Here is a 25,312-nt window from a genome sequence, read left to right as displayed (position 1 = left end):
AATAAAAGCACATTTTACTGGGCTTTGGTGCACTCAGCTTTTTTCTTTTTAAAAATGTTTCAGGTATTGGGCTCAGTCTTCTGGGAATAGCTCCTGAGCAAGTCTTACTAGGATTGACTGGGATTTCATTTGACCAAGGGCACAAATACAAGCAAAATAGAGAGATGGCTTAACCCTACAGGTTTTCATGCCTTATGTGCATCATAGCAGAAGTATGGCTAATAGGGTAGCAGAATTCCAGGAGGCTTCAGGCAAATTGAAGCTCTTTACTATAAGAACTGTATGACAATGGAATATACTGCCTCAGAGTGATGGAGTTTCCATCTTTCAGAAGTTATTTAGTTCTTGCATGGCAGATACCCCTTGTGACCCCTTTCAACTCTGGCTACATCCAAACTGTAGAAATAATCAGTTTGACACCACTTTCATGGTCATGGCTCCATGCTATGGAATTCTGGGAACCCTGCAACAAACTACAGTTCCCAGAATTCCATAGCATGGAGCCATGGCTGTTAAAGTGGTGTTGAACCAGATTATTCCCATCGTGTGGATGCATCTCCCAGTTCTAAAGTGGTCTCTCACATTTTTTGCACCCAAAAACATAGAAAAATGGTTTGAAATGCTCTGAAAGAGAGTTTTCCTAATGGTTGGGAGGGAGTGATGCAAAGTCACTAATGATCACTGAAAATGGTGGCAATGACATCATGTTGCTGTCTGCAAGACTTCTATGGGTGCCAAATTGGTGCAATGCACAATAAAGAAAGTCCATTGTTCTCATCTTCACAAAGTTATTCAGATTATAGTAGCAGAATATTATTCAAATGTAAATGTAGGCAGATTTAATTCTGTTATTCTGTTATTTTTTAAGATCATGAAAAATCAGCAAAGATTTGTTTAACTGGTTGACATCCCTAATAATTAGTAACAGCATATCAAGTGTTCTCGAAGATTAGAAATTACCCACTACCAAATAGATTTATTTTTCACTAAATGAAAAGATCCAAACAGAGCCTAGTTTCTTTCAAATAGTCTCTAGGAATAGAGTTTAGTGTAAAAATGATAATAAATATAATGGTATGACTTATCATAAATGTTCCCTGAGTATTCTAAGTGTGTTAAATATGTCAGCAGTCCTTATGGCAGTTCAGTAATTTAGGGTTAGTATGGTTATCCACATATCTCAACGTAGACTAGAGATGAGATTTGAAGCTTGTGGTTTTCCAGTTCATTGCTCACTTTCTACACACGCTGTCTCATTGGTGAAGAAGTCACTTAACTTCTTGCCATTGGCTATCTAGCTGGGACTTTTAGGAGTTGCAGTTCAAAAAATCTGGATGACCTTTGATCTATCTTGTGGGTTTCTAAACATTTCAAGGTATACAATACACCCGCATATCTGCTTAATATATATTCCTGGATATAACGTGGAAATGTGAAACTGCAGATAATATATATATATATATATATATATATATATATATATACACACACACACACACACACACACACACACACACACACACACACACTGGGACTGGGTAAGTGAAACTGCAGGTACCAGTCCCATGGATGCATCATACAGCACTGTGTTTGCTGGAGCACTGATGTACTGCATCTAAACATCTCCCTTTACATTTTCCTAAAAGGACACTACTCTTTTTAATTTTTTTAAAAAAATACATATATACTGCATTTTAGAAACAAAGCCCTTTCAAGGTGGTATTTCCATGTCTACAGTACGTATATTGGTAGTGTTTAATATGTGGTACTGTAATGAAGCATATATTCACCGACAGATTCCTCCTCCCCGTAAAACCACACAGGGGGAAATGTGGTATGGTGCTCATGATGCACCACTAAGTTTACTTGGTTGAATAGACTGATCATTTTTCTAAAAAGAAAATATTTGGAAATATCAAGCATTTTAAATAGAAGACTCCATGCCCAGTAGATGGAGTGAGTACGGTGATAGTTGCATTACCAGACTAGAATTCATCCACCTGACAAGATTTAGGTGACACTGCCCTGTGATGTCATGTGATATCCCAGCATACTTTTAAAAGCATTTGTGGTACATTCCAGAGATTGCTGCATTGCTTTGGAAATGTTCCTTCATCCATCTTTTTCTTTATGCTACAAATGCAGGTTCTAATTACCTGCCCTCTAATCACTCTTAATATTAGTCTAATTACTTGTAGTCTTGGCACGTAAACTACTTATTATTCCGCATTCCATCCGATACCTAATGCCAGGCAGAGAACAAAACTAGCATTTAAATAAATTGTGTTGGACAATTAAAACGAGAATTTTTTTTCCAGTATTTGTTATCAAGATCATCAGCAGTACTAAATCTTGTTTAAGACATAAGTGATGTTATCATGGCTCTAATGAGTAAACAAAAAAGTTGTGTATTGTGGAAAGAGCCTATTCCAATGTGATGCTTTGTACAATTCACACAGTGGGTTATTAGAAGGATTGAGCTTTGGTTCAAGTTATGCTGTGGTTTGCCAGCAGTGTTATTAAATCCTCAAAAAGAGAAAATAGGGAAAGCCAACACATTCATCTAGAAGGACTGAAGCAATGGGCCATGGAAATCTGTCATCCTCATGACATTTTCCTGAGTGTTCATGGGCCAGTCACTGTCGTCGTCATCATCATCATTATTATAATTATTCTCATCTTCCTACTAGGACTACATCTCTATCTCTTACCTAATCATTCACTGCTTCATTTCATTTGTTTGATATACTTATACCTTGTTTTTGCAATGGCTTAAAGATACATTGAGTACCAATTGTTGTTGTGTGCCTTCAAGTCATTCCTGACTCATGGCAACCCTAAGGTGAACCTGTCACAGGGTTTTCTTGGCAAGGTTTGTTCAGAGGGGTTTTGCCATTGCTCTCCTCTAAGGGGGAAAGAGTTTGACTTGGCCAAGGTCACCCAGTGGATTTATGTGACTGAGCCATGATTTCAGCTCCATTCTCCAGAGTTGTAGTCCAACACTCAAACCAATACTGTACACTACACTGGCTCTCCAGGAGCAACAAAACAGTATAATTCCGCTAAGTTAATCTCTTTTTAAATACTTGTGGAAACAGAAGACTAAGCGGAGATACTTTATATCAACTGCCAAAGGTCCTTTTCAGCATGTGGGTCTTGCTCTCCTCTTGTAAGATAAACAAGAAGTAGGATTGACGGACCTTTTACAGGAGCCTGTTTCCAAATTGTAGAACCACAACAGGACAGGCCCTAGTTAGGAGAAGTGCTTCCTTTGGGAAGCAATGGAAAAGTGGTGTTTGAAACAGAACCTTAGTAGACAGTAGGTTTATACAAGGAGAAGCAGCCCCTATGCCATGCAGGTCCATTATCACACTAATCCCTACAATAGCCTTGTAATCTAAACAAACATTATTATCCCCATATTACAGGCTAGAGATGGGAGGTTTAGTGTTTAAAAGGGGATGAAAAACCCTACCCTTGCTCCAGGGAGTACAGTGAAACACATTAGCTCATTTTATCCTCATAACAACCCCGTGAAGTAGATGGGGTTGACAGGGTTAGTCTCTTGCCTAAGGCTACTTAATGTTACAGTTTGAAGCAAGGGTTCTAGCGCAGTTCTTCCCTGGTCCAGTTCTGCATTCTTCTCCCTTGGTCACAGTTGTGTCTGGCTTTTCCAAGAACTACTCAGTGATTTCATAATTAAATTAAAGTGTGGGACTGGCTCATAGTGCACGTCTTCTCATAATCACTCTGTTGTCCTGGTTTAGAACTTGGGGAAAGTAACTATGGGGACTACTGTTCCCAGAATGGCCCAGCCAACATCGCCAGTGACCATATTGGCTGCAGTTTGGAAGTAGTTGCAGTCCAAAAGTTATGCTGGTCTTCTGATTGTTTTCTTATTATCTGGGAAGGGGGCTCTCTTGTTCATTTCAAAGGAGATATTTAAGGAGCTGAGTATATTTGGCCTGGGCAAGAGAATGTTCAGAGGTGACATGATAGTTGTTGTTGGGTGACTTGTATTTCATTTCCGACTTACAGCGACCCTAAGGGTCATATCCCCATCATGGGGTTTTCTTGGCAAGTTTCTTCAGAAGGGGTTTGCCATTCCCTTCCTCTGAGGCTGAGAGATTGTGACTTGCCCAAAGCCACCAAATGGTTTTCCATGGCTGAAGTGAGAATCAAACCCTGGTCTCCCAGAGTCATAATCCAATATTCAAACCACTACACCACACTGGCTCTCAGGTCACAGGATAGCCATGTTTAAATACTTGAAGGGATGTCATATTGGAAATGGAGAAAGCTTGTTTCCTGTTGCTCCAGAGACTCGGATGCAGAGCAGTGGATGCAAACTACAAGAAAAGAGATTTCACTTAAACAGTAGGAAGAACATCCTGACAGTAACAGCTGTTCAACAGTGGAAAACACTTCCTTGGTGTGTGGTGGAATTTCCTTCTTTGGAGGTTTTCAAACAGAGGCGGGATGCCTGTCTGTTGGGGATGCTTCAATTGTGTATTTTTGCATAGCAGGGTGTTGGTCTGGATGGGCCTTGAGGTCTTCCAACTTTATGATTCTATGAAAGGATCCTGAACAGATTTGCTGTAAAGATAGCTGGACAAGCCTGAGAAGAACTGATAAGTGAAAGGGTCCTTTTCAGCTTAAGTAGAGAGAAGTGACAAATGCAGAGGGAAAAGCCAAGGGAGGTGGGATTTAGAGGAAAGGGCAAGCGGCTAAGGGAGGATTTAGAGTACAGCCATGACATACGGCAGCAGGTTTGTGCAAGAGTGTCATTCAGGCGCAGAAATTCTCTCCTCTAGTAGGTGAAAGTGCTGCAGCGGTCCTTTGCTAGCAGTGCCTCAGCTGCATTGCAACAGCTTAAAATTCTTGCCTGGCACGTGGGGGCTTGATGGGGAAGAGCAAGCATGAGGGGAGGGAGGGTTCTTGGTGCTCACACAGAAGGCTGCCCTTTCTTTCCCTCATTGCAGTGGAATCTCAGCTATCTGAAGCATCCCAAAGCCTCACTGGATGGCAATGCGGCTTGAGCCCTAAGCTCACTAAACATAGAACAATCATGCCAGAACTCTGTCAGCAGCACCTTTTTCTTCTCTGGGCTTGACAGGGATGAAAGGACAGAACATTTTCCTCTCACGCAGGTTTATGTTTTCTTTTTTTCCCCTCATTCTTCCACTTCCCCACATCTTCAGCCTCCTTAGAAAAGCAGGAACCTGGACTCTTCAACACAGTCTCTCATCACTGCAGAGTATCTTCCTTCTTCTGGTGGCAATGGCCAATATTATCACAGGACAGTATTTTTTATTTTTATTGAGCTGTGGTCTGAGGTCTCTTGGGATCATTATCTGGAGCTCTCCATGAGGAGGTTAAAGGTCTGCTCTACCTAAGGCAGAGTCAGGCCTCATGAAAGAGTAGCACTTTCCTAGTTACTTCCTTTGTTATCATTGAATGAATACTGTCAGTTTAAAGTTAAACTACATGAAAACCACCACTATAAGACAGGTGTGGGCAAAGTGTGGTCTTTTCCAATGTTGGACTGCAAAGCCAAAGTTTAATAACATCTGGAAGGCTGCACGTAGTCCATCCCAGTTGTAGGAAAAGATGGTCTTCAGTAGGTGCAGTCACAGAATCCCATTTACCTCAGTACTGTAGTACAGTATATCAGGTTCAGGGATAAGGGTATCTAGAAAATGTCCATGTTGTATGTTAAAGATGCCAGTTTTGATCTCTGGCATCTTAAATTAAAAAGTGTAAAGTTGATGGGTTTGGAAAGGAGAGCTGTCTGTAGTCCTGGACAGCTGATGCTAGTTGAGAGTAGATAATACTGGGTTAGGTCAGTGAAAAGAATCATGTAGTTCTCAGAATATTATTGAATGTAACCTCCTAGCACCTCAACATAAACTGTACTCACAAGGACTGCTGGCAGCTGCAGACCTGTAGGCATCATGATTCCCACCCATTGGCTAAGTGTACAAATAGTCTGATTCTGGTAGAGCTTTGGAAAATTACCGTTCTTGGATTGCAGCTCCTAGAATCCCCATTTAGCATGACAAATGACTGTGTTGGCTGAAGGGCTCTGGCAGATGTAGTACAAAAATAACTTTTAAAAAGCTCTAGGTCCTAATATGAAGTAAATGCCAGGTCTTCTTGGGTTTCATGGTTCTGAGCAAACATGTGAATTGACTACCAGTATTTCCAATCTGAATTCAAAATGCTTATCATGACGGTCAGAGACCTAAATTGCTTGAGCTCTCAGTATTTGAAGGATGCTTGTAGGAGTATCTCTCCCTATTTGGCTTGTTTGAGAAAACAGTTGGCCCTCCACATTTGCGGCTTTGACTTTTGAGGATTTGATTATTTGCAATTTTGATTAATATGTTCTTTCTGGGAATCTCTAGATCCTCCAGCGCAACTCTGGCAGAAGTTGATCATAGAGTTGTGCTGAAGAACCTAGAACATCCTAGAGAAAACACTTCTCCATAGGCAAAATAGATTAATAGAGAAACATGGTGAATATGCCCTTTCCTTCTGTTTGCTTTATGAAACCTCTCTAGGGAGAGCAAGATTCAGGAAGGAAAGTTGAGGATAATGTGTGTGTGTGTGTGATGTGATGTGATGTCCTCCAGATGTGGCCCTGCTCCCTGGGGGTTGTAGCTGAATAGGTTAGGAAAATGTGATATTGATGGTAGTGCTAATGGTGATAATGACAATGATTGTCATTACACTACTTATATCACTTAGAAGTAAAATACAAACAATGACTATTGATATATAGCTATTTTTACTCTTCAGCATAAGGAACACCTGATACCACATCTGATTGTCCTAGAGGGTTGTGCTTGCGCATGTGTGTGTGTTGCCAGATTCTTGCTTTGCTAGGAAAAATTATCCACTTCCCATAAAGTGGGATCAAATTGTTCATATATTATTATTCCGTTGACATGTCCTCACTGCTGGAGAAAAGGAAGCACTCTAATGGGTTTTAGTAATGTCTTCCCTCCTCCCCCGCAGTCCAGTTAACACAAGCATTTTTCTTTGTTGAAACCATTATGCAGGCTGCATGTGTACATTTGAGAGATAAGCTTTTGACATTGAGTATAAGGTCTGAATTCAACATCAGTAAGTACTCATACTACCAAATAGGTATTGTACAGTTACAGGTGCTATAGTTGTAGGGTGTAGGTGTTTTTGTGTTAACGGACAACACAGGTTTGTCTTTTGTGCTTTACTAAATCCATTTCCTAATCAACAGCTAATGCAATAGTGGTGTATAACAGAGATCAGATTTTAACATGCAGTTGTCCCAATTGATGCAAATCTACTTTTTATACAGATCGTTATAGGATCAATTTTGCAATTTATTTTTCAAAGGTGATTTTAATTGTTGTGTTGAGTTTTTTTTCTGAAATATTCTCATGATCAGAGCTCCAGTCCTTTGCATGAAGAAGGAGTACAACTGAGGCTATTGGTACAGCACATACATATATTCTGACAGCCCCAATTTCAATCCCTGACATATCCAGTTAAAATGAGAACACAAGCAGCAGGAAAGACCATTTCTGTCTCACACTCTGCAGTAGTACTGCCAGTTAGAGTAGACAGTACATGGATAAGTGGATGTACATTCTGAACCTGAATGAGGCAGCTTTCTGTGTTTTTTTCTTAGGCAATTTTACTTGAGTATCAACACATCTGAACTTGCTTCTGCATAAACAAATGTGAGATCAAGCTAGGGTTGCCAGTTCAGGATTGTCCCAGCCCAGAACTTTTTCAGGACCAAAACCTGAGACCTAACAATGCCCCCCCCCCCCCCCATAATGGCATTAAGCATTATGCACTGAGTACTAACCACAGTTTCTCACAGCTTGTCATTCAAACACAGACACACACAACACCTATATTTTCTTCTAGTAGTATGGTGTCATCTGCATATTTTAAATTGTTGATGTTCCTTCCTCTTATTTTCATGCCTCCATCTTCTGACTGTACTCCTGCTTTATGTATGTTCAGCATACAAGCAGACAGGGTGATTAAATGCAGCCTTGCCTGACCCCCTTGCCAATTGGAAACCATTCCTTTTCTCAATTATTCAGTCCTGATGGATTCCTGTTGTCCTGAGTATATGATATATCACATATTACAATAATCAAATGTTGTGGCACACCCATTTTTTTAAAAAAGAGCGATCTATAATTGTTTATAATCTACACAATCAAAAGCTTTGCTGTAATCTATAAAGCATTTCTTCTGAAATGCTTAAGTGTGCTCCATTATTCCATATATGTTTGCAATATGATCCCTCGGGCCTCTTTCTTTCTTGAACCCACATCTGACATTTCTCTCTTCATGTATGGTAAAATTCTTTGATGTAGAATATTGAGCATCACCTTGCTTGCACGGGAGATGAATGTAATGGTCCAGTGGTTACCGCATTCCTTGGTGTCCTTTTTCTTGGGGCTTGGAATATATATTGAGCATTTCCAAACTGTGCGCTATTATTTTATTTGTCATATTTGTTAACAGAGTTTAGTTAGAACCTGAGTATATTCTCTCTTTGAAATGTTGAGCAGTTCTGTTGGTATATCATCTGTTCCTGGTGATTTATTTCTCTCAAGTGCCCTGAGTGCAGCTTCCACTTCACTTTCTGAAATTATAGGTTCTTCTTCAAATGGTTCTACCTTAAATGAATCTGTCATATTTTCTCTTTTTTATGTGGTTCTTCTGCGTATTGTTCCCATCTACTGAGTAGACATACATAGGATTGCACTCTGTATTACAAGCCTTTTGGACAATATTGTTTCAAATCTCTTGAGTCCTGCCTGGTTGTGTATTCTGCTTCTTTGTATTCATTATGTGGATGTTTTGTTCTGCTTCCTTCAAAGTTGCAGTAGATGACTCTGTGGAGACTGGGAACCAGTGCAGCCCCTCCATCCACCCTTTCTACTGCCCCCTCCCCCCCAAACATCCAGCAATGCAGCAACTGGAAGTAAAAAAACAAAACAGTCCCTTCTAATTGTCAAGAAATTGGCATTTTGCTTTCTGTAATGCAACCTTCTATTACATTAGTTTATCACTCTACTCTCCAATGCATTTTGTTATAAAAGAGATGTACCATTTTAACCCAAATATTCCTTCTGGAAGTGTGGATGCACACACATCCTCAATCATCTATGGATTTTTCTTTTTCTTTTTTCACAGAGATACACTGGCAACAAAGGACCATACTGACATTACTGCTTCCCATTCCCTCAGTTCAGAATGTCTCAGCTCTGACTTGCAATGCAACAAAACAACATGGTCGGGTGGAGTTAAACTATGGTTAAAGAACAGGTGAGGAGAAACTCAAACTCAGCTCTACTTATGCTTCTTGTATGCGTTTGACCCAATCGCTCTAAATAAATATGAACCAGCACAGTTTAGTGGTTTGAGCATTGTACTATAACTATGGAGACCAGGGTTCAAATCCCTACTCTACCGTGGAAACTTAATGGGTGACCTGGGCAAGTCACACTCTCTCAGCTTCTGTGGAAGGCAAAGCAACCCCCCCCTCTGAACAAAGAAAACCTTGTGATAGGGTCACCATATGTCAGTAACAACTTGAAGACACACAATAACTACCATAAATAAGGTTTTTTGCAGGGTTGTTTCTTTTGTTTTGGTTGTATAGATATTGTAGTAGGGCATTATTTGGACATCTGGGAGACATAAATGAGAAAGGATTGAGATGAAAGAGTTTCCAGTAACCTAGTCTGCAACCTCATCTTACATGTATTTATTATTTTGTTATATTTATGAATAAACACACACTCTTCCTGCTTTCTTTACTGCCTCTGTTTTCCTCTGATTTCCTATGTCACATTCTGGGCTGTAAGTACTCATGGAATAACCAGTCTCCATTTTGTGTAAAGCAAGGTTGAACAGATTTAAGATTTGTGGGATCTAGTTTGGGTTTTTTGCTAGGATACCAAGGTCCACGAAACAGAATCAAGTAAGAACTGGTTTGGGATAGGGAAGTAGTGAAATCAGTTTCCAATACAACCTGTAAGCCATGTTCTTGAGACAAATAAATATCTGTGTTTTAGTATGGATTGGGAAACTAACGCAAACTCTTAAAGTGCTCAGTGGAGCTGCAAGGAAGTCAGATCAACAGGTCCACAATTAGTATACTGGGGTAGGGAAATTCTGCAGGTTGAAAGACAGCATTGCCACTCCCAACACAGTTCAGGCAGCCCATCCATTTATATTGTTGTGCCAATAAGGGAAAAGCACTTTGTGTGAAAACAAGGCATGCAGGGAACATGTGTCTTGTTTTGCAGCCAATTCTTGCTTCCGGGGTCACAAATGGGCTTCAAAGCAAGTCATATGCACCCTGTGCAACATGTTTTAAAGCTTCTTTTAAAGAAACTTTACCACCACTACTGGAGGTTGATACCACCACAACACGTTTCAAGGAGAAGCAGTAATTTTGTGCTATCACCACAGCAAATTCAAAAACAGTAACAAAGGCCATTGAGAGCTGCTGCATCTGTGATCCCTAGGTCATCCCTGTAACATATATGGTAACTCTGTGGGGGAGAGATTAGTAAGTAGTACAAAGCCTGCCATGGCAGATACCTTTACTTTCACAGGAGTAGTCACTTTTGTTTGTTGCAGCTGAAAAACAATGAGGAGCAGTTCAATTGCTTAGGCTTTGAACACGCTTTATTTGACATAAGCTTTCAAAGACTGCAGCCTACTCAGATGCAACTGATAAACTGGACTGTACACCACAAAAGCTTACGTTAAATAAAGTTCGATAGCCTTCAAGACGGGAGTGAGTGCCACTGAACTCTTCTTTTGTCAATGTAACTTGCTCTTGTTAAACTCTTGGGAATCTGAGACTTTGAAACTCTATTGCAAATCACCAAGAGATTTACTTTGGTGGAGGGAGAAATACAGAAGACTACAGTAAAAAAAATTGCCTTATCCTCCATACCTCCTCACATATGGAACTGGTTCAACCTGGTTAAGTAGGAGGCTGTGATACTATGTTATACCTGGGCCACATTCTCTTGGTGTAAATAACCAGTTATATCATCACATCTCTTCTGGAGGAAAACATAATAACCAAGACACTGATTGTGTCAGGACAATTATACCACTTACTCTATCGCCTTTCCCAGTCATTCATACTCCTCTAGCACAGTGCCAGAGAGAGATTGAGAGAGAGAGAGGAGATCTTGCCCAAGTCAGATGCTTCATTGATAAAGAGCAAAATATCTCGATACTAAAAATGCTTCTTTGGAACTGCCTTCTTAGAAAAATAGCTGGAAAAAGACTTGCCGAAACTGATGCTCCTAAGAAAAGACTGTCTGGTAGAAGAAAAACCAGGTGTGGCTTTGCTGTTTTCCAGTTTCTTCTTCTTTTTAAAGACTGTTTTTTAAAAAATTATCTTACTCCTTTTTTGCTTCTATCTCCTCCCTCCCCATTTTCCCTAAGTGAAGAAAGACTTTTGCTTGCATAACCTCGATGATGCTGTTTAAGGAGAGAGGAGGATTTGGGAATACAACATTTTGTATTATTGCTAGTGATTCAGCTGGCTGACACTTGAGTCATTGGTACCCACCTGTTCTCAAGACATGATCCAAATAATTATTTTAGGTGTAAACACCTGCTCCCATGGCAGGTGCTTACTGGCAAAGTGGCTAGCCACATCTTGTCTTTTTGGCAGTGGGAACTGCGTAGAAAGCTGCAAATGAACTACTTCCAGATTTTCATTAATGGCTATTGCAGATTGCAGTCTGTGGGCAAGATGCAGCATTGTCACCCTGCCGATGAACTTTCTTCCATCAGGGAATCATGGAAGGAAATAACATCTATCAAAATAGATGTTTCCTAGTAAGGTGCTGTATTTAAATATGCCTTGCCTGTAATATGTTCTGTTTGTAGTTTCTGTTGCATTTAGTGTGTGGTATAGGTTAGACGAGAGTGGGCAATTAGCTAGTAGCCCAGGGCTAGTTTCTCTCCTGTTTCCCCTCAGCCAACTCCCCCCCCCCCAAAAAGTGTACCAAAATAAATTTTTCACTGTGTCCTTCCCAAAATGGTGTCTAGATGTGGTATGGCATCACCTGCAGTCACCATTTTGGGAAGGATACAAATGTATTTGTGTGGAGTTCTGTGTGGCACTGAGTGTACATGTTCTTGTGTATGTGTGTGCATGTTTTATAGTTAGGCTTTTTATGATACTATGGAGCAAAAATAATTTAAAATCAATTAGAATTTTGATTTTTAAAATGGAGATTCTGGAGACCTAGGAGGACTGATAAGGAGCTGCAAAAGTGGTGCCTTCCCCACATCCCTTGAAAAATAAGAAGCAGCCTTATACTGTGTTCATCTAGTCCAGTATGGACAATCGTGACAGGGTTTTGGGCAGTATTCTTTCTTAGCCCTAAGGCTGAAAATCCCTGGTAAGTCCTGGTGGTCTCCGATCCAAACACTAATCTGGCCGGAATATGCTTAGCTTCTAAAATAAGATAATGTGAGCTATGTTGAGGATGGTATGGTGGAATTAGACCCACTAGTCAGGCTTCCTAGGGGAATTATGAGAGTCATTGTTTTAAAAAGTAACTTTTCTGATATGTTTGGATGAGTGATGCAAAGTAAGAAAGGTACGGCCTTAAAAACAGCAATGTATGCCAATAAGAGAAGACTTTAAAACCAAAAGGTAAATAAAAGGAATGCTTTACCATTTTTTCCTCCTGTGCCTCCTCTTCACCACAGGATATCCTGGTTCTGCCCTGTGTGTATGTTTTCTTTCTCATCCTCCCCCACATCTTATTTTCCCATGTCTAAATGTGTTGGCAGATACTGGCAATATGTGGATGTCAGGATGCCTGGGTGGAGTAGTTTCCTTTCTTGACACACACCTCGATCTACATTCGTACCTGTGTTTTATTTTTAAAAAGAAGAAGAATACTCACACAACACTAGAATTGCAGAAGCATTTTAAAAAAGGTGAAAAGAATTCCCTTATGCAGGTGCTACGAATATCTTTGCCTTTGCAGACAAGTCCTGAACAAGTGGCCTGTTCAATAATATCGCCGGATATTTGTGGGTAGGTGAGAACTGTGTTTGTATACACTTCGAATTACAGAATCTTACATCTGAAAGGGACAACAATGCATATGTATTTCACCCCCTTCCATGCAGTAGTACATAACTGAAACCCTCCTGAAAGATGCCCATCCAACCTCTAAAGACCTCCAAGGCAGTGCCACTGTCAAACAGCTCTTATAGTAAAGAATCCCCCCCCCCATGTTTAGTTGAAATCTTTTTCTTCTAATTTAAATTCACTGCTTCACAAGCTTACTCCATCTTCTACATGAAGATATTTAGCACTAGTTATCGTGTCACCTCTCTGTCTTCTCTTCTCCAGGCTGTGTGTATGTGCCTTCAAGTCACCTGTTAACTTATGGTGACCCCATACATTTTATAAGGTTTTCATAGGCAAGGAATAGTCAAAGGAGGTTTTGTCAGGTCCTTCTGAAATATAGCCTACAGTAATAGGTCCAAAACACACTGCAAAAATAATCCAGTCTGAGATTGCTTTATCTGCCCTGACCAATGCTAGGGAATTCTGGGAAGTGTAGTTTTGTGAAACATTTAGCCACCTCTGTGTCACCAGGGCTCTGGTACCACTACAATTCCCAGGATCCCCTAGCACTGAGCCAGGGCAGTTAAAGTGGTCTCAGACGGGATTATTTCTGCAATGTGTTTTGGACGGGGTATTCATTGGCAGTCTTCCATCCAAATATTAACCAGGGCTGACCCTGCTTAGCTTCCACCATCAGACAGGATCTGGAGCAGAGGTTCTCAACCTTTGATCCTCTAGCTGTTTTGGACTTCAGCACCCAGAAGTCTTTGCCAGCATGGCCAATGATGAGGGAATCTGGGAGATGAAGTCAAAAACATCTGGAGGACCAGAGGTTGAGAACCACTGATCTGGAGCCTTTAGGGTATTTAGGCTTTTCCCCCCAAGCTAAATATTCCCAATACCCATATGTCATTTTCTCCAGGGATTGGTTTGCAGATCATTGATTATCATGGTTGTCCTTTTCTGGACATGTTCCACAGAGAGATGCTTCCATAACCCTTTTGTTCACTTACAGAGAAATTATTCACATCTGCATTATATTGTGTAAAAAGATGGCTTTGAATGGAGGCCAGATGATGGTGATCCAAAGAACCACAAAGGTGGTCCCCACATATCCATAAATTATTTGGACTTAACTTTCTCAAACATCAATCACCTCCTGGCCATGTAGCAACTTCTTTGAAAGCATGTTTGTGATATGGAATGACAAGTCTGATAGAGAGAAAGCAGGAAACGTCAAGCCCTCAAAAGGTCCTAAAAACAGAGATGAGGAAAGGTATATGCGATTGGATTCAGCTCTCCCAAAATCTCCCAGTAGTCATAACTGTTTTTAAAGGGGAGTGGATCAAAACTGGTAGTCAAGTAATTGTGAATTTTGTACACCTGCATGTATATTTTTACAAAGCAGTAAAAGCAACACAATAGTAATAATATAAAATAATTATCAAGGAAAGGGGGAAATATATAAGACACTTTAAGTAAAAAGGATGGCTATAAAGTAAGACACTTTTGATTAGTGGCTCAACTACATAGGAGTCTTGATGGTCCTCATCATTAGTGCCTGATCATTTGATCATCATCTTATTTATTTATTTATTTATATCCCACCTTCCTCCTGGTACAGGAACTCAAGGCAGCTATTTCAGGCAAAGCTAAGGAGGACTTGAGCCCCCCTGCATCTCCATTCTGGGATCCATTCTTTTTCTACAGTCTGCCTAAAAGTAGTGTTTTGGATCCTAGCTACATTGTGCAGTTAAGCCCTTTCTGAATAATCCTGCATATGCTGTTCACAGCAGTGAGCTAGAACTGGATTGCCAGAGCAGCACATCTGCTTTGCTAGACAAAAGCATTGAGCATGTGATGCTTGAATTAGAGAGGACATAAATATCTGCAGAAACAGAGGACCATGTTTTGCATGTGACCATTCTCTGATGATTTTAATGCAAGATGACACAGATCAGAAGACACTTTAGTTGTGCACTGAAGCACAATGACCAGCTAATACAGCTACGCCCTGTTGCTGCATGAGACTTGCAGCAGACAGAAATTCACTCCCTTCTCTGTGTGTATAGTTTCATTCATGTGACTGAAAGAAGTGGATGTAAAAGAATGTCTTAAGTCTTTGGATGTATAAAGATGTTTTGTTCCTCAAATTAGTCCTAACACGTTTTGACCAAGACATATTTCTATAGCCTTATTCATGAGCTATTAAAAGAAATGGCCTTACACTTCTATTTTTCCATTGGCTTTAGCTTTGCTTCTGTATTATCATGTAGGTTACAATTTGTATGTTTATTTATTTATATCATCTTATAATGTTTGGACAAAATAGAAAACTGATGAAGGCAGACATTGCCTGCAAAAAGAGAAAATCATGACTGGAGGAGAAATTTTCAAACAATTTCTGATAAATGTAGTGAAAGGGTTTGCATCTTCAACAAAAATTAAGTGTGTGAAATATAAAGTGTTTGGGTGCATTTATGTATATAATTGTTATTGTTAACTGCCATAATGTTAACTTAATTTATGGTGACCCTATGAATGAGGGAGTCCTAAATACCCTAAAAGAATCAGATCCTGTCTGATGTTGGAAGCTAAGCAGGGCCAGGCCTGTTAGTACTTGGACAGGGGACTGCCAATGAATACCAGGTGCTGTAGGCTATATTTCAGAGGCAAACCACCTTTGAGTATTCCTTTCCCCAGAAAACCCTGTGCAATTCATGTGGCTCCCATAAGTCATAGAATCATAGAATAATAGAGCTGGAAGAGACCACAAGGGCCATCCAGTCCAACCCGCTGCCATGCAGGAAATGTCAGTCAAAGTATAACCTCAATACCCTGGCTCTTCAATAAAAGCTGACACGGGATACCCTACCAGCCATACTATTACCATTAGCATAGCCTCTTGCCTCTTGGGAACATGCAGCCTTACCACCATGGAAGGGTAGTACCAGCTCAGTAGTATTATGTAATTGTGTATATGCATATGTAACCTCAATAGTTTTTATGTGTAATAACAATATAATAAATAATGATGATACATGATTTTATTAATATTAACAACAATTTGTTAATGAAAATGAAACTCTCAATTTGATTAGGTAGAAAGATTGTGTTTCACAACAGCTGATCAGTGCACTGAATGCTAGTGCCCTAGAACAGTGGTTCCCAACATTTGCTTTGGACTCAGCTCCCAGAAGCTCCAAGCAAACTTGGTCAATGCTCAGGAATTACGGGAGCTGAAGTCCAATTCAAATGGAGGACCAAAGATTGGGGACCACGGCCCTAGAAGAAGGTTTCCAACAAAATGTATTAGGCATTTGATGTCTCTCTCACACATGGAATTTTGTCACAATTTCTCTCTTTTGTATTTTTACAAATTCTGTGGCATGCAAAGGTAGCTCCCTGGATTGCGGCCCTAGACAGACACCTGGATTGCGGCCCTAGACAGAAATTGAGGTTGCTTCTTCCCTGTGGCTGGAGAGTCATTTGCTGGTCCTTTAGTTTACAAACAGGAAGTTGCTTTGCTTGAACAGAATGTTGTGAGTCAGATAGAATCCCAGACTCTGTTGCTGTAGCCTTGGCCATTGCAGTTGACTGCAGACATGCCTCTCATTTACTTGTGTAAACACAAAAAGATTGATGATGTGGCATAGCATTGTGTGAACCTGAATAGGAGATAAATCACTGTTCTTAGTCTTCTGGGAACTTCAAGGGTTTATATCTAGACTCTGACCTGATGAAAATCCATGTTGGTTCTGTTTAACTTCATGTTGACTGAGACTTGTGCTTTGGTCCTGTGCAACACCCACTACCCACAAATAGATAATTTTGTGTGCATTTTAGGAGCCAAGAAAGAATTGTGAATAAACTAGTATGTTTAACCCAGTGCAGTTTAGTCAATAGCATGTCCACTTTGATTTACAAAAAGTGTTCCCAGATCTTACATTCATTTATAGGACAGAAACCTGTTCGGCTCATCCATATATGTATGTACACATACACTTGTAGTTTCACATCATTTATTTGCAGTTTCAGCCTTTCTAAAACTAATACAAAATGTGTAATAGATGGGAACACTGCCAGATGGATCTATAATTGGTTTATAAACAGTGCTCAGAGTCATCATCAATGGTTGCACTTCAAACTGGAAGGAGGTCTCAAGTGGAGCGCCTGAGGGTTCCTTCCTAGGACCATCACACTTCAACATTTTTATCAGTGACATAGATTATGGGGTAGAGGGAATTCTTATTGTGTCTGCACAGGATATAAAACTGCTAACACACTGGAAGATAGGAACAGAATTCAAAAGGACCTAGATAAATTAGAAAATTGGGCAGAAATTAATAAAATTAAACAGAGACAAATGCAAAATTCTACATTTAAGCCACAAAACCCAAATATATACCACAGATATAAGATGGGGGATACATGGCTTAGCAGTACTACTACTTTGGGATTATTGTTGATCATAAATTGAATATGAATCAGCACTGTGATACAGCAGCAAAAAAGGCAAAAGATCTTTTAGCTTTCATTAATAGAAATATAGGCACGGTACTCATGGTGCTAAAGGGCCTAGCGTGCTTGCGCCGTGCTAGGTTTATAGGACTGCGCAGCAACTGCACGGTCCCTAACCCTAGCACGTACTGGCGGTGGCATAATGACGGCACCCCGTGTACACGGGCGCTGCCATGATGATGTAATGGATGCATATTGTCCACACTTTGCATCACGCCAGTTACATCACAAGCGCGCCATTGGCGCACTCTGACATAACTTGCATGGCAGAAAAAGAACTCGCTTTTTTCCTGCAGAAGGAAGCCACACGGTTTGGCGGCTGCAGCTTCCCTCTGCAGGAAAAAAGGCCGCCGCCAGCCCAGAGATTTTCACAGGTATGTACTAGGCCGTATAGTTTCTAAGTTGAGGAAAATAATAGTTCTACTAAATTCTATGCTGGTCAGGCCTCATCTGGAATATTCAGTCCATTCTGAGCACCTCATGTTAAGAAGGGTATAGACAAGTTGAAGCAGGTTTAGAGAAGAGCAACAAGGATAATAAGAGATATGGAGAACAAAACATGAAAAAAGATACAGCTGGGCTTATTCAGCTTGGTGAAGAGAAGACTGAGGGGTGATATGATTGCTCTCTTTGGCCTGTTACAGACTGCCAAAATAAAGCTGCTTCGGGTCTCTTTGGAGGTATGCTATTTAAATGATGCATGGGTCCTAAGAGTCCGGAGGTCGCACCAATTCCACACTCTATTCCTAAGCACCAGAGTGCAGCTTTTGGTGCAGCTTCTGGATTCTTAGGATGCATGCATCATTTAAATAGCATATCTCCAAAGAGACCTGAAGCAGCTTTATTTTGGCAGTCTGTAACAGGCCTTTAAATACCTTAAGGGCTTTCATAGAGGAGAGGATGCAGGCCTGTTCTCTACTGCCCCAGAGAGTAGGACCAAGTCTAGTAGTTAGAAGTTATAGGAGGGTAGATTTTGATTGAACATTAGAAGGACCTTCTTCAAAGTAAGACCAGTTCGGTAATGGAACCAATTGCTTAGAGAGGTGGTGTAGGTTTCCTCATTTGGTTGTCTTCAAAAAGAGTCTGGACAGCTACCTGCTGGGGATAATTTAGCTGAAGATCCTGCATCAATCAGGAGGTTGGACTCAATGACCTGTGAAGCCCCTTTCAACTCTATTCTGTGATTCTTTTACTGTTGTGCAGTAGTTGCATAAGTGGAGTTCCACAAGTATAACCATTTTGGTTAGTCCTGACTAGAGTAAAACCACTGAATCAGTGAGATTTACCTATTCGTTGACTCATCATTCAACAATTGATTTGATGGATCTACTGTAGTTGGGACTAACTAACAGAATTCCAATGCAGTGGAGCATTCTTAGACAATGTAGAACTATTTGTCCATGCATTCAGTGTACCATCTGATTTACTGTGACTGCAAGAGGAGCCATTATGCCTTCCTCATTGCACAGTGGAGCAAACAGCAGACATCTAGTCAGATATATCATTGGTTGCACAATGTTATTTATTGGATGGGTGGTGCCACACATGATTTACACTATACAATCATGATGTAGCATCTGAGCTGTAGCGTATGCTCTCAAACCTAGTTTGGAGAAGCAGTAGTTACCTACCTCACAGTGGTGTTGTAAGGACAAAGAAATCCAAACTGTGCACCTGTGCCTTGGACAACAGACTAAAACCAAGAAGAAATTTTCCTTAACTTGGAGTTTAGCAATGAGGAGAGAAAGGAAGCCTTGCTTATGTTTCAGGCTGCTAAGAAAGGCATGGTGGCTGAAAAAGGAGACAAGAGGCTACCATCAGATGCTACCAAGCATTGTTGTCCATTCTGTAGTGGGAGATTTGCATCTTGCACACATGAGCCTGAATGGACGCACAGTTATTATTGAGCATGGAGCTGCCATAAACCTATACATATAGCAAGGACCTCCAAGGCCCAGGGTGCATGTACCTGCAGAAATTATGGAGTTTCATACCACCTTACGTTCATGACACCATCCTACATAATATTAGGATTTATAGTTTTGTGAGTGACCAGCACTCGTGCAGAGAAGGCTAAATGCCTTGTAAAACTACAGATCCCCAAATTCTATAGGATGGAGCTACAACACTTAAAGCGGTGTCAAACTGCATTATTTCTACAGTGTAAATGCACCCCCAGAAGAATGATGACAGTGGGAAGGGATACACTGCTACTCTTGGGAAAATCAAAGAGATTTCAGGAGAATGGCATAAAAGAGAGGCAAGAAAGTGGGTCTGGGGAAAGTAATTGGTTTGTGCTACTACCTCATTCTTCCTTCTAAGTCTTGTAGCACGTGGAGCGATGCAAGTGAACTTTTGGGAGAGGTAGGCAGAATGAGGCACAAAGGACTGGAAGACTAAGCAGCAACAATTGGGGGTGGGCTTCTGGTGGGGGTGGGGAGCAGCACTATTAGTTTCTCCTTATGTCCTGCTTTTCCTGAATCCAGCCCTGGCACATGATAACAGACTTCCAAAATCCCAAAATGTAGATTTTAGAAATAAAAACCAAAGCTGCAGTTAATTTTCCTAGCCCCCTTTTGTGTTAATTGCAGGTGACTTTTTTTCTCTCCAAATAGCTTCCAGCTGCTTTCGATTTCAGAAACGCTGATGATTTATTGCCCTTTTGTGTGGTGTTAGCAAAAATATGTAAAGGCAGACTGAAATAGGATATACTGAATCTGGGCCAGAGTTTAGAAAAGTTAAGAGTATAACACATTTGTTTTTTAATTGCCATCAGTTTGTTACATATATATATATATAGGCATTGCTCCATGTCTTCCTAGATCAAGGCTGTTCTGAAGAAGGGCAGTGCATATAGGCTATAGGAGGTTAGTTTCACATCTCAATACCCAGAAGATCCTTTCCTTACTTATCTGTTATCTTTCTGCCCTTCCATTTACAACTGAGAACCACAGCCAGTAACTAAAATTCTGCAATGCACTCCCCAAATACCAAGAATACATATGGCAAAAGTAATGGGGAATCCAGTACCCAATAAAGAATGAAGCAGCGTAGGCGTGTTTCAAATTATTGCATCCAATAATGGCTTTGCCTTCCCTGTTTTGTTTACTTGAGTTGAAGAATGTTATGATTCTGCAGAATAAATTTTTCATATTGTATACAGACACTGATAAAGTGCTAATATGTGAGATTATTTGAAAGAGAAAGATATGTATCTATGTAGGTTCTTTTCCTCCCCACAACGGCATGTATGACTGCAACATTTTATCAGTTAATTGGATAAATATATCAACTAAAATCATTTTGATTGTCCAAAAAGATGTTTTGAAGTTGAACAAGAATGTTTCGGTTACTTCTTTGTTATTCATATAGATACGCGTTTTCAAAAGCTGCAGATACCAGCTTTTGTCCTAGATGAGGCCTTTTCTTTTTCAAGTAAGTGAAATGTCTGTTCAGCACAGGCACAGCTCCCCGACTCACTGTGGAAGGAGATCTGTTTGCACTATAGTGAATACAGTATAAGAAAAGAAGAGGGATAATGGGAGCTGCTTCTGTTGGCTTCAGTGAGCAGTTCTGGTTACTAGGGCAAAGAACCCTGTCCACACACCTATCCAGTAAATCGACGTGTGTGAGCTGTGTGAGCATCTGCCTTGTATCGAGTCAGACTATTGGTTCATATGCCCCAGCATTGCTAATTCTGACTGGCAATGACTCCCCAGCCTTCCAGATAGAATTCTTTCCTAGTTCTGCTAGAAATTATTCAGTGAAAATAATCCCAGTAGAATGTGGGTTGAATCTTTGTTGTTCACATGCATTTTGAATTGGGGGGGGGGGGGGGGGGGCTGCCAAAAAACCACACTTAACCTGGGATTTATTGCCCTGTTGTGTGGTTTTTTTCCTCCAAAATCTTCCTAAAAGATATGCATTGTTGGCTATATGACTAATTGGTGCAAATAGACCTGGGAGAAAACTCTGCCTGCCTTGAACATGTTTCAAATACATCCGCATAAGTGTTGACAGCAACAGAACAGATGTGGTTCCAGTTTAAAAAAATAGTGTGAACAACAAAACCTGAATGTGTGGGTGAGATTATTCGCATAGTCATGCTAAAAACACACACGTCTGAATGATGTTTGGTATTTCCTGGATGTTTTCCATTCAAGCACTAGCCAGCCCCAGCTCTGTTTAGCTTCAAAATCAAGTGAGATTGAGTGCGTTTAAGACAGTATGGTGCAATATCAGGATATTGAGGACATCGAGTTCCTTCTTTTGTTTGCCTCCTCATTGTATTAGTAGGCCCATCCTGGTTTTAGTCCTGAGGCCTAATTAGCCTTGGAGGCAGTGCTTATTGCTTCACATAAATATATACTGTAAAAGCATAATTCTATTTTATAGAACTATTTTATTTTAAATGATCCATGTTGATTTTAAGATTGATCAACTAAAACTCATGCAACATATCAGCTAAGTGGGTAACATCCCTTCTAACTATATCCCAAGATACTTTTGTAGAATTAAACATTATCAAGACTTTTATGACTTTAGACTGCCACAAAACTTCATGTGAAGAGAAAAATTGGGTGATTATGTATCTTGGGCAGTAATATTTTGCACACCTGAATGTCTAGGAAATATTTGTTGTTGGTGAGAACAAAACAGTGGGCCCTCTACATTTGCTGAGGTTAGGGACCCAGGACCCCCCATGAAAGTGGAAAAGCTGCAAATAAAAAACTACTAGTTTTTAGCCTCAGATAACACCTCTCTGAGAATCTCTAGGTCTCCAGCACAACTCTATGGTCAACATCTGCCATATGTTGGTCTGTGCTGGAGGACAAACAAATGTCTAGAGAAGTATTCTGCCTAGGAAATTCTAGGTCTTCCAACCCAGGTTCTGGCAAAAGTGGGCCATAGAGTCACACTGGAGAACCTAGAGATTCTTAGAGAGGACATATTTATCAAATCTGCAAATAATCAAATCTGCAAAAGTCAAAGGTGGAGGATCGACTATACTTGGTAGTCCAGATTTTGTAGTTAAATTCTACTTTGATTCATTAGAAGTTACTATGATTGTTTTCTGTACAGTTATACATATTAAATTGCTAGATACACACAACTGTAACTATTCCCACCTCACTGCACTTGCAAAGAATTTACAGCAAATGATCCCAAGAATTAGCACACAAAATCAAGCATTATACTTGGGTTTCTGTGGGCAGGTTAAGCACATTTTTGACTTTCATTGCTTTGAAATAATTGTAACTTTGGCTTATTCCTTCCACTTATTCCTTCCCTAAACATTTTGCAGTTTGTTTGTTTGTTTGCTAATGAAAAGGTGAAGCAGGGGAGGGGAGCCATCTTGAATCCCATTTTTGGGAGAAATTTGGGATATAAATCCAATAAGCAAATAAATAAGGGAAGTCTAGAGTTGTAGGGAATTATTGGAGTGGTTGTGTCTTTATGGCTGCAGAGGAGACTGCTGTTTTAGATCTTCTCAAAAGAGACTTGTTGTTCAGTCATGAACTTTGACATGCAGTCTCCTCTGCTCACATGTATATTCCCCATTTGCAGTTGGCACTGAAAGCTGTTGGCAGATTTTCCTTCCCCACCCATCCATAATTCCATTTTTGTTTCTTTAACTCTAAGGATTAAGCCAGTAGATAATTCCTTGCAGGTGTGTGTTTGTATTTTCTTGCTTAGTAGTATGTCTGCTACTCCTTGTCCTCAGATGTGGCAGATTAAGGAGTCTAAGGATGGGTGTCTCTGAGTAAAACAAGAATTAAAACTTTTAGGAAGATTCATGACTCCGTAGGCTAATACAAGATGAGCAGGGAACAAGAGGAACTGGTCTAGAGCCAAATACCAAGCCCATTTGATATTGCTTTGGCTCGAGGTTTGCTGTCAAAATTGCTGATGAATGCCACAAGGCAATTTCATATCTGCCAGCTTTTGACATGCAGATCAAGGAGAGTTAGGCTGCAATCATGAGTGGAAATACAGCCTGACCCCTAGAAATAAGTTGTGCTGTACTAGGTGGATTACTTCTGAGTGAACACACTTGTGGATCAGGTTCATTTCACCTCATACGTACTACTTAAATTAGAACTTTCTTTTCCTGTTTGCTGCCTTTCTAGTTTGAATATAGTTGTTGAATCATCTGCACCCTGGGAGAATCTGGATGTTTGATGTGATGTGATAGCCCATTGCCCCTGTCTTAACTGTGGGGATGATGGGATTTCACACATCTGGAGTGAGAATACTTAGCTAGAATATGAAAATGATTTTTAAAATGGCTTGGTTGTGCTTTTTGTTTTACCCTAAGCTTACACACACCCACAGACAATGCCAGAAACAAGATGTGTGTGACAATTCTTTTAAACGTATACTTCCTTGTCCTTACTACTTCTGATCTTGAAGCTTTTTTCATCCTAGGATTCAAGATTTTCTTAGTCTTTTTAAACCATTGCATTGTTCCCCCCGCCCTCCATTGCTGCTGTGCTTTAAGCTTCATTTAGAAATTTGTGGTTTTATCTTGTATATATTAGTTTTCCTCATTCTGCAAGCAATCCAACATTTTGCTAGGAAACAACATGTATTCCATCAGTTATCCGATGGCTCCCATTCTGTGGCAGAAACATCTGCCAGATCAGAAGTGGTGGCTTGAATGCTGTACATGTGAAGGAGTCGAGTTAGAAGAATTAATTCTTTGGACTCCCAACTTTCAAAATCCCTCAGACAGCATAGCTAGTGGCCATATTAGCAGGGGGATTCTCAGACTTGTGATCCGAAAAAGTGTCATTTCTGAGTTCTTCAAAGGAAGCTGCCTGACATGGAGTGTGTCATCTAAACAGGGGCATGAAACCATCTTCACTATTGCTGTGGTTGAAGGACACTGTAAGAGATAGTGAAATGGGGCTGGGTCATGGAAGCAGTAGTGATTTTCATGTCCTGTTAGAAAAAGACTTAACCTGGGCCTAAAATGGCTCAAATAAAGCAAAAATACTTTTGGGGGCTAAATGAATTTGGTTTTTTAGAGTGCATCTCTGGAGGTCAGTGTGGTCTCATAACAGCTGACATTTGCTCACCTCTGCATTAGTGGAACTGCTATTTATTCCAGTTGTAGTTGGGTAGCTAGTTAGCCCATTCAGAAGCCCTTTGCACACAAATCCAAGCAAACACAGAGCAAATATGAGAAGACTTGTGTTTTAAATCTCAGCTCTAATCCCATGACATCCTAATCCATGTTTGCTAGGCAGAGGCAGGTTATGGACGTAAAGCAAGGTGTTGTGCCCTACAGTTATTTATTCTTGTTTCTTGGTTGAGATACTCAATTTTATTATTTACTCATATCTTTGCCCTGGAGCTGTTTGGGTAAAGTGCTTTTAAAAAAAATATTACAGGCTTTAAAGGACAAAACAAAGCCCTGGCTCGGCAACTTTCTTAACAGTCAGTTTCCCAGGGAGAGAGTGCTTTATTTCCCTCAAACAATGTGCTTTCTCAAGCAAGAAATGAGAATGCCCTAGGTTTTGATTTGACAAAAAGTAAGCCGGCCTCTGTGTGCTATATGGAGACGTCTTGAATGTCTCCCTGAAGATGAGTCCGCCAGCTGCTGAAATTAATTCTATTCTATCTGTCTCCTGATCTGTGGCTCTC

The 25,312-nt window shown here is 40.3% G+C and overlaps 1 protein-coding gene across 4 annotated transcripts in view; it reads left to right on the top strand.

Annotated features, from left to right (window-relative positions):
• SHROOM3 (shroom family member 3) overlaps positions 1–25,312 on the top strand; it is an 87,499-nt gene that overhangs the window by 25,086 nt on the left and 37,101 nt on the right. For 2 of the 4 annotated variants that reach the window (XM_089526297.1, XM_089526295.1), the window contains exon 2: positions 9,208–9,339. The gene's annotated coding sequence lies outside the window, so the exon portion shown is untranslated. Of the gene's footprint in view, positions 1–9,207; positions 9,340–11,320; positions 11,380–11,865; positions 11,887–25,312 lie in introns of those variants that run through there. The other 2 variants (XM_089526298.1, XM_089526296.1) reach the window with 2 other exon arrangements.

This window comes from Sceloporus occidentalis, unplaced genomic scaffold, assembly GCF_023333645.1.
Source record: "Sceloporus occidentalis isolate IW3139 unplaced genomic scaffold, rSceOcc1.0.p SCAF_5, whole genome shotgun sequence".
Classification (NCBI taxonomy): Eukaryota; Metazoa; Chordata; class Lepidosauria; order Squamata; family Phrynosomatidae; genus Sceloporus; species Sceloporus occidentalis.
The sequence above is the reverse complement of the archived record's forward strand: the minus strand, read 5'-3'. Positions and strand labels throughout refer to the sequence as shown.